This window comes from Stegostoma tigrinum, chromosome 25, assembly GCF_030684315.1.
Source record: "Stegostoma tigrinum isolate sSteTig4 chromosome 25, sSteTig4.hap1, whole genome shotgun sequence".
NCBI lineage: Eukaryota > Metazoa > Chordata > Chondrichthyes > Orectolobiformes > Stegostomatidae > Stegostoma > Stegostoma tigrinum.
The window spans coordinates 12207346-12225283 of record NC_081378.1 but is presented as its reverse complement, the minus strand read 5'-3'; the positions used below and the strand labels follow the sequence as shown (position 1 = coordinate 12225283).

The window sequence follows — 17938 nt, the reverse complement described above, 5'->3', positions numbered from 1 at the left end:
ATGCCTCTCATTATCTTGTATACCTCAATTAGGTCCCCTCTCCTCCTCCTTTTCTCCAATGAAGAAAGTCCAAGCTCAGTCAACCTCTCTTCATAAGATAAGCCCTCCAGTCCAGGCAGCATCCTGGTAAACCTCCTCTGAACCCTCTCCAAAGCATCCACATCTTTCCTATAATAGGGCGCCCAGAACTAGATGCAGTATTCCAAGTGCGGTCTAACCAAAGTTTTATAGAGCTGCAACAAGATCTCACGACTCTTAAACTCAATCCCCCTGTTAATGAAAGCCAAAACACCATATGCTTTCTTAACAACCCTGTCCACTTGGGTGGCCATTTTAAGGGATCTATGTATCTGCACACCAAGATCCCTCTGTTCCTCCACGCTGCCAAGAATCCTATCCTTAATCCTGTACTCGGCTTTCAAATTCGACCTTCCAAAATGCATCACCTCGCATTTATCCAGGTTGAACTCCATCTGCCACCTCTCAGCCCATCTCTGCATCCTGTCAATGTCCCGCTGCAGCCTACAACAGCCCTCTACACTGTCAACGACACCTCCGACCTTTGTGTCGTCTGCAAACTTGCTGACCCATCCTTCAATCCCCTCGTCCAAGTCATTAACAAATGTGGACAGCTTTTGCGAGACTTGCCTTGGGTATCACTGCTTGGGTTTTTCTCTGAATTCTTTGGTTCACCTTGTCACCTCCAGTGAAACCCCAACCTCACTTGAAGCTGATTAACAGGGATAATGACGCAGGCTAGCACTACCAGCATTGGTTTCGCCTCGGGTGCCGCTTACGCAAAACAGTGTACAGGACAACTAAAAGAAAAGAAGGATCTTGATGAGAATGTTTGTTTTATTTTACTAGTTGTAAACTCTGCGAGGGGATGTGGTCTTGGCGAGCAGTCATTCCATGTATCATCATCTTCAACTTGATGTGTCAGCAGCCAGTTTACATGGAACCACAGTTACTATGACACACCAACTGCAGGGTAGATGCTCGGCATGCTCTTGTATTTGAGTTTGTAATATGCGGGTCAGTCTACTTTCTCTTTGAGATTGTGGCTGTGTAGTTTTAATAGCAGTGCCATTTGTTTGTCTTGCTGTTCAAGAAATCACGAGCCCTCTCAATCGTTGTTAACGTTAAGTGCTAAGAATGCACAACAAAGAAACAAGCCATCTCCTACTGCCCTAACAACATAACCTTCCATTCCCTTCTCCTTCAAAAACGTTTCACATGGAGATGAATTTCCGATGGAGTGCCCTGCCTGGAAGTGTGGCCGAGGCAGCATCTGCAGAGGAATTCGCAAGGGTATTGGGAGATTGAGCATTTCAACTTTGTTTAAATAGAAACAGAGCCAGTGCAGTCAGGATGGGCTGACTGGCTTCCTGCTGTGCTGTGGCCCTTCCGTGATTGTTGCTCTAGTTTTCCCTTGAGAAAAGCACAGTTATCCAGGACGGTGTTGTGAACTATCGCATTTTGGTACAACAAATGTGAGTAGGGCTTATACAATTAATGGTAGGGCCTTGGGTAGTGTGGTAGAACAGAGGGATTTAAGGGTTCAGGGATACAATTGTTTGAATTTGGCATGTGGACAGTATGGTTAAAAAGGCATTTGTCACGCTTGCCTTCATGGCTCAGTTGTTTGAGTATAGGAGTTGGGATGTCAAGCTGAGGTTGTATTGGACATTGGTGAGGCCTATTCTGGAATACTGTGCTCAGTTCTGGTCATCCAGTTAGAGGAAGTGTATTATCAAGTTGGAGGAGGGTACAGAAGAGATTTAACAGGATGTTGCCAGGTATGGAAGGTTAGAGAGAGGCTAGACTGGGACTTGTTTAAATGGAGAGTAGGAGGTTGAGAGGTGACATGATAGAAGTTTATAAAATGAGAGGTATAGGTAGAGTTCATGGTAGTTGCCTTTTCCCTAGGATGGGGGATTTCAAGACTTGGGGCACATTTTTAAAGTGAGAGGAGAAAGATTGAAAAAGACGTGCGTAATTGTTTTTTACACAGTGTGGTTCTTGTAGGTACAGTTCATGTTTTTGGAAGACATTTAGATAGGGACATGAATGGCAAAGATGTAGAGTGATATGGTCTGGGAACAGGCAGGTGGGATCTTGTTCAGTTGGGATTATGCTCAGCACTGACTGGTTGGACCAAAGGGCCTGTTTCTGTGCTGTATGACTCCATGACTTTAACTATTCCTTCAGATATTGAGTTCTAGATTCTGACCGTGGTGAAGAATTTGTTACGGATTTATTTCTGTTTGGCTATGTTGGGGAAATCTCTTCTCGTTTAAAGCACATCATAAACGTGGAACGTTTGTAGCAAAAACAGCCCAGGCACCAAGTGCAGAGAAGGAGAAGTTTGCATTTCAGGTTGTAATGTTCTTTCACTAGACATCATGTGGTAAGTGTCAAGTTATTTTAGTCTTAGCGTTTATTTCGAAGTTGCTGCTATATGAGCTTCAGGATGGTTGACTTATTTTAGTTGCAGCAGAGATGGTAGGAATAGGATTTTCACTCCCATGTGGGACTGAGTATCTGGGTGGATAGGGAGTTTGCACTGCTGACCGGTCCTGCCCGATGTTCAATGTGTTGTCCTGATGAGCACATTGTTAACACAGCCCAAGTTTTAGCTGACCATGCTTGGGAATGGATACAAGTTTTTGTTTTGTATTGCAGCATTGCTATGTCAGAGTGCAAGATCTGAGCAGTTTGGGGGTGGACTGTGGCAAGTGTCAAGTCATTCGTTAACAGGTCTTGACCTTGTAACCGCATTGTGTATTTTGAGGGATGACTTTGCCTGACTTTTGGAATGGCTGAATGTCACAACTTTTGAGATCATTTGTGATCTCGTGTTTGTGCCGCTGTTCGTCTTTCATGCTTTTAGAACATAGAACATAGAACATAGAACAGTACAGCACAGAACAGGCCCTTCAGCCCACAATGTTGTGCCGACCATTGATCCTCATGGATGCACCCTCAAATTTCTGTGACCATATGCATGTCCAGCAGTCTCTTAAATGACCCCAATGACCTTGCTTCCACAACTGCTGCTGGCAACGCATTCCATGCTCTCACAACTCTCTGCGTAAAGAACCTGCCTCTGACATCCCCTCTATACTTTCCACCAACCAGCTTAAAACTATGACCCCTCGTGCTAGCCATTTCTGCCCTGGGAAATAGTCTCTGGCTATCGACTCTATCTATGCCTCTCATTATCTTGTATACCTCAATTAGGTCCCCTCTCCTCCTCCTTTTCTCCAATGAAAAGAGACCGAGCTCAGTCAACCTCTCTTCATAAGATAAGCCCTCCAGTCCAGGCAGCATCCTGGTAAACCTCCTCTGAACCCTCTCCAAAGCATCCACATCTTATTTTCAAAATTTCTCTTTCCAACATTTAACAGCTTGCTTAGAAGCATTTTTGGACTCTGTGTAATTCTGGCCTTCATGAAACTATATATCAGTGTTAACAAAGCTCTGATGAAGGGTCTAGGCCCAAAATATCAGCTCTTGTGCCCCTGAGATGTTGCTTGGCCTGCTGTGTTCATCCAGCCCCACACTTTGTTATCTTGGGTTCTCCATCTGCTGTTTCCATGATCTCTATATATCAGTGTTGCTGCTCAGATTGCAGACAGGACACGTGGTGTGCCTTTTTAGGATCGTTAGATGAAGTCACAACTTGACATTCTGGTGTAAAGATATTTAACTTGCCCTTGGTCACTCAATATAATGGAATCTGTGTGGAGTCCACTGTGATGAGGCTCCTCCAGGTGAAGTAGTAATGCCTTTACTTGTTGGCCAGGAGACCTGGGTACCAGTTCCCACCTGCTCCAGAGATATCTCTGAACAGGTTGTGTAGAAAATACTTCAGTGTTCAGTTCAAACCCCAGATGATATGGAGGTCTGCAATGTGTCAATGTATAAGTTACTGTTAATAAACTTGATGTTTTTCTCAATAAGAACCTGATCTTAGTGGCATATGTTCCATGAAGTGCAATAACCTCAACAGAAGAACAGTTCGGAGTTCTATTTTTCTTAATCCTCATTACAAATATTAGAGGATTTTCCATTAATGAGGAACACGACCTCTGGCCAAGCTCACTACATTAAAGATGAAATTTCAAGTTAATGTCAATTTCAGGATGTGCACGCTTGAGTTTGTCATACCGATGAAGCCTAGCTGAGAAAAAAAATCAACTGATGAGATGCAGTTCATAACACCAATATCAAGAATATAATTTACCTGAAGCCAACTTCCCTGAAAGGCTTGTGGAATATTTTAGTTGCCCGTAAACACTTTTTTTTTTCTTTCAGAAAGGACCGCGACAAACGTGTCGCCTCACTTTATTGTGATCCCAACTTAGGATACTTGGACACAAGTCAGATCCCAGAATTAAATCTGGTCTGATAGATCGCTATTTTTATTTCATGCAGTGGTCATTGTCTGAAACGTAGTCAAATACAGCCACAGGGTAATCTAGTTAGAGAACACAGTTTGTGAGGTACCCACCGAAACACACTATTTTCTGAAGAAGGGTCTAGGCCCGAAATGTCAGCTTTCCTGCTCCTCTTATGCTGCTGGGCTAACGTGTTCATCCAGCTCTACACCTTTGATATCTAAGATTCTCTCGCATCTGCAGTTCCTACTGTCTCTGAAACAATTTTATTCCCCATCAGTACCATTTTATGGCAGTTACTGTCCAGAGAAACAGTGTTAAGTCTTGCTGTGTGATGTTGCAGATTCTTCACAGTTGTTCTGTTTTGAGTTGTGAAGTACTGTACAGTGAATACTGCAAAAACTGAGAGCTTAGATTTTCTCAGTTTGGGAATAGCCTGTGCGTTTCTATCCTAATCCTCCTCATCTGGATAGTGCATATTTCAAACCGTTGGCCTGAGAGAATAACTTTCATTCTCCTTTTTCTCAAAGATAAATTACATCAACTTCTCTCCCCCGTCAGGAGTCCTCTGAACCACTTGAAAGCTTTTAGTCACTGCATTTTCCAAGTTCATGTCCATTCTCGATTATCCTGAACTGAAAACAGGCTATATTCCAATCAGTGTATTCCAACAACATGCTTGACACTGTGGCAACGAAGGGAAGGGGGCAGAATAGAAAAGCACTCGTGGTAGTGGACTCCATAGTTAGGGAATTGACAGGAGATTTTGTGGTCAGGATCGGGATTCCCAGAAGGTATGTTGCCTCCCTGGTGCCAGGGTCCGGGACGTCTCTGATCGGGTGTATAAGGTTCTAAAAAGGGAGGGCGAACAGCCAGAAATTGTATTACATATTGGCACTAATGATATAGCCAGAAAAAGGATTGACCATATAAAAAGTGATTTCAGGGAGTTAGGATGGAAGCTGCAAAGCAGGATGAACAGAGTAGTGTTCTCTAGTTGACTACTGGTGCCACGAGATAGCAAGGCAAGGAACAGGGAGTGGGCGCAGCTTAACACGTGGCTGCGCAGCTAGTGAAGGAGGGAGGGCTTCAGATATGTAGACAATTGGGTTCCCTTTTGGGGAAGGTGGGACCTGTACAAGAAGGACGGGTTGTATCTGAACTGGAAGGGGACCAATGTCCTGGGTGGAAGGTTTGCTCGAGTAGTTCGAGAGGGTTTAAACTAGTATGGCAGGGGGGTGGGAACCTGAGCTGTACACCGGAGGTGAGAGTTGATGCAGGTGAGGCAGTAGCAAGAGGTAGACCAGCTAGTGGGAAGGATTTTCCTGGGAAGGAACCGAGGGATCAGTTAAAGTGTGTTTGCTTTAACGCAAGGAGTATCAGGAATAAAAGTGATGAACTTAGAGCATGGATCAGTACCTGGTGCTATGATGTTGTGGCCATAACAGACACGTGTTTCTCAGGGACAGGAATGGTTGCTGGATGTTCCAGGGTTTAGAGCATTTAAAAAGAATAGGGAGGGGGGGGTAAAAAAGAGGAGGGGGTGTAGCACTACTAATCAGAGAGGGTATCACAGCTACAGAAGCTTCCATTGTCGAGGAAGATCTGCCTACTGAGTCAGTATGGGTGGAAATTAGGAACAGCAAGGGAGTAGTCACCTCGTTAGGGGTTTACTACAGGCCCCCCAATAGCAGCAGGGAGATTGAAGAAAGCATAGGTCGACAGATTTTGGAGCAGTGTGCACGTAGTAGGGTTGTTGTAATGGGTGACTTTAACTTTCCCAATATTGATTGGAACCTCCTTTGAGCAGAAGATTTGAATGGAGCTGTTTTTGTAAGGTGTGTTCAGGAGGGTTTCCTAACGCAGTACGTTGACAGGCCGACGAGGGGAGAGGCCATTCTAGACTTGGTGCTCGGAAACGAGCCGGGACAGGTATCAGATCTTGTGGTGGGAGAGCGTTTTGGTGATAGTGACCATAACTGCCTCACATTCTACATAGCTATGGAGAAGGAGAGGATTAGGCAAAATGGGAGGATATTTAATTGCGGAAGAGGAAACTATGATGCGATTAGACATGAGTTAGGAAGCATGGACTGGGAGCAATTGTTCCATGGTAAGGGAACTATAGACATGTGGAGACTGTCTAAGGAACAGTTGTTGTGAGTGATGAGTAAATATGTCCCTCTGAGACAGGCACGAAGGGGTAAGATAAAGGAACCTTGGATGACGAGAGCGGTGGAGCTTCTCGTCAAAAGGAAGAAGGTAGCTTACATAAGGTGGAGGAAGCTAGGGTCAAGCTCAGCTCTAGAGGATTACAGGCAGGCGAGGAAAGAGCTCAAAAATGGTCTGAGGAGAACCAGGAGGGGGCACGAGAAAGGCTTGGCAGAACGGATTAGGGAGAACACAAAGGCATTTTACACTTAGGTGAGGAATAAGAGATTGGTTAAAGAAAGAGTAGCGCCGATCAGGGATAGCATAAGGAACTTGTGTGTGGAGCCTGAGGAGGTAGGGGAAGCCCTAAATGAGTTTTTTGCTTCTGTCTTTACGAAAGAAACGAACTTTGTAGTGAATGAAACCTTTGAAGAGCAGGTGTGCATGCTGGAATGGATAGAGATAGAGGAAGCTGATGTGCTGAAAATCTTGTCAAACGTTAAGATTGACAAGTCGCCAGGCCCGGACCATATTTGTCCTCGGCTGCTTTGGGAAGCGAGAAATGCAATTGCTTCGCCACTTGCGAAGATCTTTGCATCCTCGCTCTCCACTGGAGTCGTACCTGAGGACTGGAGAGAGGCAAATGTAATTCCTCTCTTCAAGAAAGGAAATAGGGAAATCCCCGGCAATTACAGACCAGTAAGTCTCACGTCTGTCGTCTGCAAGGTGTTAGAAAGGATTCTGAGGGATAGGATTTATGACCATCTGGAAGAGCATGGCTTGATTAAATGCAGTCAACACGGCTTTAAGAGGTGCAGGTCATGCCTCACAAACCTTATCGAGTTCTTTGAGGATGTGACTAGAAAAGTTGATGAGGGTCGAGCTGTGGATGTGGTGTATATGGACTTCAGCAAGGCATTTGTTAAGGTTTCCCCATGGTAGGTTCATTCAGAAGGCCAGGAGGAATGGGATACAGGGGAACTTAGCTGTCTGGATACAGAATTGGCTGGCCAACAGAAGACAGTGAGTGGTAGTAGAAGGAAAATATTCTGCCTGGAAGTCAGTGGTGAGTGGTGTTCCACAGGGCTCTGTCCTTGGGCCTCTACTGTTTGTAATTTTTATTAGTGACTTGGATGAGGGGATTGAAGGATGGGTCAGCAAGTTTGCAGATGCCACAAAGGTCGGAGGTGTCGTTGACAGTGTAGAGGGCTGTTGTAGGCTGCAGCGGGACATTGACAGGATGCAGAGATGGGCTGAGAGGTGGCAGATGGAGTTCAACCTGGATAAATGCGAGGTGATGCATTTTGGAAGGTCGAATTTGAATGCTGAGTACAGGATTAAGGATAGGATTCTTGGCAGTGTGGAGGAACAGAGGGATTTTTGTGTGCAGATACATAGATCCCTTAAAATGGCCACCCAAGTGGACAGGGTTGTTAAGAAAGCATATGGTGTTTTGGCTTTCATTAACAGGGGGATTGAGTTTAAGAGTCGTGAGGTCTTGTTGCAGCTCTATAAAACTTTGGTTAGACCGCACTTGGAATACTGCGTCCAGTTCTGGTTGCCGTATTATAGGAAAGATGTGGATGCTTTGGAGAGGGTTCAGAGGAGGTTTACCAGGATGCTGCCTGGACTGGAGGGCTTATCTTATGAAGAGAGGTTGACTGAGCTCGGACTTTTTTCATTGAAGAAAAGGAGGAGGAGAGGGGACCTAATTGAGGTATACAAGATAATGAGAGACATAGGTAGAGTTGATAGCCAGAGACTATTTCCCAGGGCAGAAATGGCTAACACGAGGGGTCATAGTTTTAAGCTGGTTGGAGGGAAGTATAGAGGGGATGTCAGAGGCGGGTTCTTTACACAGAGAGTTGTGAGAGCATGGAATGCGTTGCCAGCAGCAGTTGTGGAAGCAAGGTCATTGGGGTCATTTAAGAGACTGCTGGACATGCATATGGTCACAGAAATTTGAGGGTGCATACATGAGGATCAATGGTCGGCACAATGTCGTGGGCTGAAGGGCCTGTTCCGTGCTGTACTGTTCTATGTTCTGTGTTCCAACTTATAGATGATATTGTCACAAACCTACCAGGTTGTCTCTGTATCACAGATGACATTGTAGTCCTTGGAAGTAGTAAACATGACCGTGAGACAAATCTCTGCCAACTCAGGACAGAGGTGCGGAAATGTGTCCTTGTGTCAGCAGTTACAGTCAAATCACCGTGAGCACATCAGTTTCTTTAGTTCAGTCGTCTTGTCAAATGGCATGGCCCAAACTGAACCAAAGTAGAATTTGTACTGAAGATATCTATTCCACAGAGACAGTTCACAAAGGTATTTAGGGTTCTCCAACTTTATATCGCTCTACGTTCTGAATTTTGCTAAGGGACCTCCTCATTGAGACCTAATTCATAAAAACGTACTCTGCATGTGGCTGGAAGATCATCATTTTCAGTCTTTTAAAAATGCTCTATCTGCTTCCTTTAATATTAATAATTCTTGAAAGCTTACTACATTCAGTAAAGGCCTTGGGGTGTTGTCTGTGGCAGGATGACAACCCTCGTGTATTTGGTTCTGAAGCCATTACAGCAATGTGGATGGACTACTCCATTGAAAGGGAACTTTGCTCTGTTTTTCAGGGTACAGTGGTTGCATTCATACCTGTTCAGCAAGCATTTCACTACGTATACAGCCGCAAACCATTCAAAATGATATGGAATTGCAACATCTGCTTGTAAATGTCAAGACTACAACATAGAGGTGCAATAACAACCAAGATCCCAAAATTCTTTTTCTGACATTCCGAGCCAAATTACAAACCTTGGTATGGACCAAGGCAACCTTTTTAAGGCCCACAGATTGATACATTGTGGAATCTGAACTTGATGAACATCGTCTTAATGTTGATCTTGTTCATTGTTCTCGGCTAAGCAGAGTAGATTCGACCATCTAGATCAGCTGATCATGAGATGCAGCAGCTTTCACAAAGATCATCTATCCAATGCATCACTGATCTAGTATGTTTATGACATCCTGAGACTGCTGGGATTCTTCAGAAATGTCTCTCCTAAAGGCAGACCATTGATAATAACACAACACAAGCTTTATGTCAAGATGTGCTCGGGAATAGAAGCACACTGCTTCTGGAGGCAATGGCTTAGCTTCACCAGCAGCTCTCATATCCTCTCTTTTCCACCACTGCCCCCCACCCCCACCTCTCTCTGACCTGTTGGAAAGAGGCAAGAAATGGCAGCACAGTGTTTAGCACTGCTGCTTCACAGCGCCAGGGGCCCACATTTGATTTCATCTTCGGGCGACTGTCTGTGTGCAGTTTGCACGTTCTCCCCATGTCTGCATGGGTTTCCATGCACAGTCCAAACATATGCAGGGTAGGTGGCTTGGCCATGCCAAATTGCCTTGTGCAGGGATTTGGAGCTTGGGTGGGATAGAAGGATGGGTCTGGGTAGGATGCTTCGAGGGTTGGGCCGAAGGGCCTATTTCCACTCTGAAGGGATTCCATTTCTGTGAAAAGAACATTACAAATTAGCATGGATTCCTCTTAGCAGTGTGATCCAAGACTAAGCATGTGAATCTGAGATTTTTCTTACCAACACATTGGGTTTGTGGAAGAGGGTTATGTTTATACATTCAGTTGACCTCACGTCATGTTGGAATGGGCAAAAGTGAAGTCCTGCAAAGCTAATCAGCAGTGCATTCATCTCACAGGCTGAGGTCTCTGACTCTGAGCTGCCCAAGGACTTGATTTGGCTAAGTCGTACATCCACCATTCGTCGAGGGGAATGTGTCTATATTTTCCGTTGTACATATTGTTAGAAAGGGTTTCCATTTCTTCGAAGGGAAAAGGGGAATGTTGAGTTTTTGCATTGACTCCAGAGCAGGCAGGCATATTGCCTGATGATGATATGATGTTTTGGTATAAAGTTACCCACGTTGACTTCGGTCATGCTTTGTGCAGTGAAGCCACAGTAGTGGGATCAGTCATGAGGACGTAAGAAACGGGAGCCTACTCCAGCTCCTGTTTCTCATGTTCTTATGACTGATCCCAGATCCTATCTGGCCCAGCGAGCCTGCTCTGCCATTCAGTAAGATCGTGGATAATCTTGGTGCAGACTTGGCTCCACTTACCCACCCACTTGCCACAATCTTTAACTCCTTTACTGTTCAAAAATCTGTCTATTGTTGCCTTTAAAAACATTCAGTAGGTCAGCCTCAAGTGCTTCGCTGGGCGGGGACTTCCCCAGGTTCATGATGCTTTGTGTGAAGAAGTTCTTCCTCAACTCAATCTCCTGATGGCACTTCTCCCTGTGCTTGCTTTTCTGTACGCAATCCTTGGTCAAAATATTTTGCATGCTTTACATGATGGTAGTATTTTTGGAGCATTCATTTATATGCTGTCCATGCCATTGATCTGCCTGGCCTGGAGAAAACTTGGAAGACCTGGGCATAACTTTCTCAATGTGTCCACTGATGACTTTTTGGAAGGGAGCAGCACTGCCCTTTAGAGTAATAACGCTGTTACTTCTCATTACATTCACTGGTAAACTGCTGTTATTCTTTTCTTCGCTATAATGCTTTTGTGCATTTTGGACAAGAAATTCCTCGAGTTTGTCCGTACTGCTCTTTTGTCACCTTAGTGTGAAGGGACATATCAATAACTAAATCTTCTCTGATGTTTTACACTCCAGAATGGCAGAAGGATGAGGGAAAACCAGGGCAGAAGTGAATCCTGGTAACATCATCTCGGTTGAGCAAGCAAAAACAATTCCTTTTACAGAGTAAAAACCGTAAGAACTGCGGGTGCCGTAAATCAGGAACAAAAACAAAGTTAGTGGAAAAGCTCAGCAGGTCTGGCAGCATCTGTGGAGGAGAAAACAGTTCATGTTTCAAGTTGGGTTCTGAGGAAAGCTCACCGGACCTGAAACATTACCTCTGATTTTTTAACCTTCACAGATGGTGCTAGACCTGGGCTTTTCCACCAACTTTGTCTTTAATTTCTTTATACATGTTTTATCCCCTCGAATCATTTATGACTTCGAATATTTGTCAGGTAATTGTTGGAAATTTGGTTCAGAGCTAAACTGCATTGGGCTGCGGGGCTGCTCTTTTCTTTCCCACTTGATTAACTACTTTGGAAACCAAGATTAGTTTGTATGTCAATATTTCCATCAAGATGCACTCTTAGATCTATGTTTAACACAGAAATGTATTGGAAAATGAGCTCAACTGCTCCTGTGCTTTACAGGTTGACAGCAGTGTTGTGGTACAGAGACCAACCATTTGGCCCATGCTGTCTGCATTAGCTCTTTGGTGGCAAACTGTCCTACGATGAATACCTTGGTCAGAACAAGGGTTACTTTGCGTTTGAATGTGGGAATCATTGAATTTACTTTTTCCAACCTAAACAATGAGGTAGAAGGGAAAATGAAACAGTTCAATTTTGTGGCCAGTTAAGGTTAAAATTTCAGTTGGATTACTTTCTTTGCTCGTGTGTTTGCAATCGGGAGAGAAGCTGAGATGTTATCGTAGCAAGATTGAGCATTAGCTTGTGGTGAATACAATCCTGACAGGTCTCGAATCGGATTAGAGACTCACCTGTGGAGTATGTTCAAGACTGAGGTTGATAGCTTACTGCAGATGAAGAGTTACAGGGTGTTGGGTGGGGGTAGTGCAGAAACATTGGGGTCGCCTGCAAGATCAGCCATGACCTTGTCAAATGGCAGCATGTGCCTAAAGGGTTAAAAGGCCTTTCGCTGTTCCTGTTTCTTAGGCTCTGATACAATGAGAATAAAGCAGCAATTGGAACAGCCTCCGTGTCGAGGAACTGTGGTCAGAATGCACCCCGGGGAGCTCCAGTGAACTATCCAGGCCGTAGCCAGGCGATCGAGGGGACGAAAGTATGTTGAAGAGTCGAAATCAAACCAAAACCTCATCAGTTTATTGGCTGCAGTAGACATAGAATTCCATTCAAAATTGACTCGTTGACCTGACTTGCTGTTTTCTCTCACTGTGGATGCAGAGAAGTACCCCCCCAGCTTCCTGGCTCACTTTGTCTTTGCTTCTGATTTCCAGCATCTTTGGCACCTTGTATTAATGTCATTGGGAGCGATTTGCATGGAATACCTCAGGAGCTATTAATATGTCAAAAAAAACAACGGTTCCCATGGTAATGAAGCTTTTAGTAATGTACCACGCTCTTGTGTGTAATCATCGTGCGAGGGGATACTCAATCTGCGCTCGGCGACTTAATCGGAACGTTCCTTTCTGAGACCCATTTGTCACAGCAGCGGGTGCTAGATTCCTGTATTTCTTCCCTTAGCCAGGTTAACTACCCTGTTTGTCGAGGTGCATAGCTGCAAGTCCCCTGAAAAGAGACAATGCAAGCACACCTCTGATGCCATTATGTCCTTGTTTAGCAGCCCTTTTGTGGGTGGTAGGAGGCAGAAAGACCAAATGGCATTGGAGGCCCGACGCCTTCCCTTGTTTTTTTCACCAGCAGCAGGGAATGTGAATGCTGTCCAGCAGCCAGCCGACTAAATGACTTCCTTCCTTCCTTTCAAATGGCATTCGACGAGATGGGGAAGAGGGAAGGTTCGAGACTGGCCACAAAAGCCTGGCAACCTTCCAGTGGGCACCAAAGAACCTCTTTGGGGCCTCCCTTTTTGGGCGCTCTATTTGAACTACGGCAGGACCACTTAGGGCTACAGGCATCCAAGGACATGGGGAGAAAGCAGGAACAGGGGACTGAGTTGGATGGTCAGCCTGATCACATGACCAAGGTGCTGTGCTCCGAAAACTTGAGATTCCAAGTAAACTTGCAGGACGATAGCCTCATGCCATGAGACTTGTGACATGGTCCACTCCAATCCAACACCGGCACCTTCACATCAAATTGTATTAAGTAATGGAACAGGCTTGAAGGGCCGAAATGGCCTGCTCCTGTTTTGTTTGATTGGCTGCCATCTCAGAACTCTCTGCCCGCTGAATTAGGGTTGCTCCTTGCTCAGCCCACCTCTAATTACAAAGCTGCTTTTATTAAAACCCGATGTCCCCCTTTCTGTTTGTCTATACGTCAGTGTCTCGTGCAGCAAAATCAAGTTGAGAAATGTCAACTGAGGAAGCATTAATTTATTCTAATCTAGTGCGAGGAAAATGCATATTGCAACAGATAAATCTGAAGGCTGTGACAGCCACATTACCAATGCTTCTCATTGTCTCTAAAATGAGGAGGATTCAGAATAATGCATTCAGTCCATCAAAGCTAATGCCGACTCATCGCGAGCAGTCCAAAGCTCATCCCACTGCTGGCCTGATGAATCTAACTCTCTTGTGCAAAAATTTTTGCATTTTCTCAAAAGATCCAGTTGTCTATTTCTGCTACTCCCAAGCATACAGGCATTCCATGTTCTAGCAATGAGTATGTGAGGAACTCAATACTCTGCTCTCCTTACATTCTGGTCTCCTCCTTTGCCATTTTTATACCACTGGCCTTTTGATCACTGCCGTCTCAACTGACTAGCTTAATTTGTTCAGCCAAAACATGGCCGAGTTGTACAGAAGTCTCTGCTCAAGCTCTTTGCTGCCTGCTTCTCTGCTTGATTGTAAGCAATGCCAGAGTTAAGCTTTTCCTTGTAACAACATGTTCCCGTTCTTTGGGTGAATGCGCACTGTGTGCTTTGGATCACTTTGATACTTTTTGCTGCTTCATTAGAGAAAACTGTACCTTGTGCGCACTCTACAGCCTATTTGGATTTGAACTGATTGCAAATCTACCTTAGATTGCCAACCTACCTAGGTATGCATCATCAGCAAGTTTTCGAGTTGGCCTACACTAGGTCATATGGAGCAACATCTGAAGACTGTTGGAGTCATGATGCAGTACCCTTGGAAACACAGCATGTAAAACAACCATCCAGTCTCATCCTACTTTGCTTGCATTTAACAAACTTCTGTCGGGTGTCTGGGCTCAAAATGTCTTTCCTGCCCCTATGATGCTGCTTGGCCTGCTGTGTTCATCCAGCTCTACACCTTGCTACCTCTATCTCTCCTACTTCACTTCTTGTTACATTCAATTATCATGTCAATAGCTCCTGGAAATTCTTCTAAAATCCCAAGTGCATATTCACAACATTTGCCTTTCTCCAGGGGGTTGTGAGACAATAATCTACTCCCAGCGTGATGTGAGAATGCAACCTGCAGGTTACGCTCCATTCCAAAGTGACTGTGTTTGGCTGTTCCACATTATAAGCTATGTTCCGTTCTGCTTGGCAATTTACTGGGCATAAAAATTTATTGCTGAGTTTTCCACAGGCCACTCCGGATAGTCAGAGGCAGTTGGAAAAAGGCTGACAGGTAGAGAAGCACACTCCATGTAAGGAATTCTACAAGCAGCTGTACTATGGAAAGGCAGCTGGACTGCACAGCTTCTCATGTAGTACATCTTTAGTGAGGTGTTTAAAATGTAGGATGTCCATGCGATGTTGGAACTCAGAAGGAGTTCTCGGACAGCTAAATGTAGGAGTCGAGACTCTCAAGTCTTGGACAGTTGAGAAACTGGGATGTTTGCTGTCCCTCTCTATTGGGAGAAGCAGCGAGGAATCACACAGCACAGAAACAGACCTTTCTGTCCAACCAGTCCGAGGCCTACGATAATCCCAAATTAAACTAGTCCCACCGGCCTGTGCTAGGCCTATATCCCTCCAAACCTTCTTGATGTCCTTGTCTTAAGGTATGTTAAACATTGTAACCGTACCCACAGCCACCACTTCCTCTGAAAGCTCATTCCACTCATGAACCACTCCATGTTTTTTAAAAAAACAACAAAAACCTCTCATCGTCTGCAAGTCTTTCACCTCTCACCTTAAAAAATATGGCCCCCTAGTGTTGAAATTCCCTACCCTTGGGAAAAGACATCTGTCTTTGACCTTATCTGTACCCTTCTGTGATTTTGAGCTCCTAAGAAACGTGTGAGAATCAACAATGTAACGAGTGAGTTGGGCTTTAAAATCTGCCAAGCAGAAATTCCTTGATGCAACTGTGCAGGATTGGAGCCTGGAGAAGGAGCCTCATCGAGTCAGTGAGGTTCTCTGCTGAAGAGCTGGAATTATCGGGTGTGGGGGTGTGAGAATGAATTCTGTTTGGGTGCAGGGGAATGTGGACGCAGCAAGGTGCTCAGCAAGCAAAGAAACAATTCTTGATGCAGCCCTACAACAGAGCAGTTCTTAGAGTAGAGTTTGACAGCCAACTTAGCAAACATGAAGAATTGTAATCTATTCTGAAGGTTGATAGTCCACTGTAATTTTAACAATTGGGAAGAGTGTTTGAGAAATCTATGGCGTCTGGATTGTATTTCCTATTTAGTGGAAATTGGGAATATTCAATTTCCCTGCCCCCCTCTGCCATGGTAACTCTGCTTGTAAAATATAAATTGTACATTCATTGCATGTTATATAGCAATATTGTTGTTGGGCCAAAACCATGGAAGCTTTGTCTTTATTCTTTTAGGAAGTCCCTTGGATGTACCACTGGTCTGTAGAAATATCTTGATATATAATTGCACGCCAGATGGCTAAACTTAATAGTTAGTTCAATCCCAAACCACCTCACTACAGTTCAAGGCTTTTTTTAAAAAAAATTACGCTGATATATAACATCATCCATTGGCCTCTGTTGGATGGTGAACTAGTTTAGCTGCCGAGTGAAAACAAAATTAGACCGTGATGTGATGGTCTCCAATACTCAGCTGAGGTAGTAACAATTAGCCACCACCGTTCATGGTGCTATCCGGTAGAGAATAGCTCCCTTTCCCAAACTTGGAGGAGAGAAGTTAATCTGTTGATACTTTGGTCTCCCGAACTATTGGCTGTGTCACAGATGTTGCACTTTACTAGAGTAGTGCCCGGGAAATCAAGTGGTGCTATTCCTGGAATTGTCACAAGGTTATGATCTTGTTGACGTAAGCAAAATTCCTGCGTTTACCTATCGTTTAGACCCAGGTTGGCAGAACAGACCAGGTTTCTGTACTTAAGAATCTCTAATTAGTACAAATAGTTAGCCTCCAACTGTGAGTAAACAATTATATGTAACTGTACGAGTTAAAATTCTAATTCTGTTGCATTCTGACATAAGTAAAATACTGATACGTAGTGTGAAAAGGAAATGTGTGCTATTGATGGAGGAAAAACTGGGAAAGTAGATCCATGGCCTCTGTTCACAGAATTCGCTGAAATGGCTCTTGTGCTGGTCGGAAAACTGTTGTTCAGTCATCTGCTTTTTGGATACTTCCACTGGTTTACACGAGGCGCAAGATGGCTGGTTCTCTTTATAAAAGGTCTCCAACTTATTCATGAAAGGCCACTGCTTACATAAAGTGCTTAAAAAAAAAAGTTAAGTTGGTTTTCTTCAGGAATTGAAGTGTTTTTACTCTGGGAGAGGGAGAGCTTCAGAGATGGAGGTCTGAGCTTGTTGACAGACCTAAGCTGTTCACCTACCTGAGAACTAATCACATCGGTGGACCTTTTGTCATCAATAACCAGCCTCCAGTCGAAAAACCAATTGGCAACTTGTTGGCAGCCAAAGCTCTATTTGTGGTTTATCCTTCAGCCCCAGCTGCCGTTCAGATTATACTGCAACTACTGCTGCAACCAGCAGCTGTGTAAACAATGCTCACAATGATTATCGGATCGCTTGCAGCAGTCTTTGGTTTTAAGACTGTCTTTTCTCATTTTAATTTGCAATGAAATGTAGAGAAGAATAACAAGCTATTCTTTGTGTCCAGGCAGTGGTAGCTTTGCTCTTGTAAATAGACCTGCTTTTGGCAAACTTGGTTGACCAATTCAACAAGGCTGTTAATTTCCTTTGTTATAATTTTTCCCTACCAACAGATCTATGCAACCATCGTGACACCGGAAGCTTCAGAGTTATGAGTGGGTGGAAGATGTTGGAATCTCAGGTGACTGTGCACAGAACTACCCACCTGCAGTGCCTGAGCTCGTGTCTTTTGTAGAAGAAGACTCTTGCGATCCCCTGCAGTAAGTAGCTGACCTTGTGTCATGGAGTAAGCCAGCGTGGAAACTGACCCTTTGGTCCAACCAGCCTATGCCAACCATATTCCCAAACCAAACTAGTTCCATCTGCTTGTGGTTGGCCTATGTGCCTCTGAACCTTGCTCTTTCATGTACCTGTCGAAATGTCTTTAAAATGTTGTATTTGTACCTGTATCCACACCGTCCTCTTTCTGTGCATTCCAGGTACAAACCAAAAACCAAGTTGCCCCTTGTGCCTTTCTCCTCTGACTTTAAAATCATGCTCCTTAGTTTTGAACTTCCCCGTCCTTGGGAATAGACCTTTGCTACGCACCTCATCAATGCCCC

The 17938-nt window shown here is 44.4% G+C and overlaps 1 long non-coding RNA gene across 1 annotated transcript in view; it reads left to right on the top strand.

The window, feature by feature from the left end:
• The window catches only part of LOC132210949 (uncharacterized), a 153762-nt gene extending 136172 nt beyond the window's left edge, over positions 1–17590 (top strand). The window contains exon 3 of the long non-coding RNA XR_009447203.1: positions 17450–17590. This is a non-coding gene — a long non-coding RNA (uncharacterized LOC132210949). The remainder of the gene's footprint in view (positions 1–17449) is intronic.
• The last annotated feature ends 348 nt before the right edge of the window (positions 17591–17938 follow it).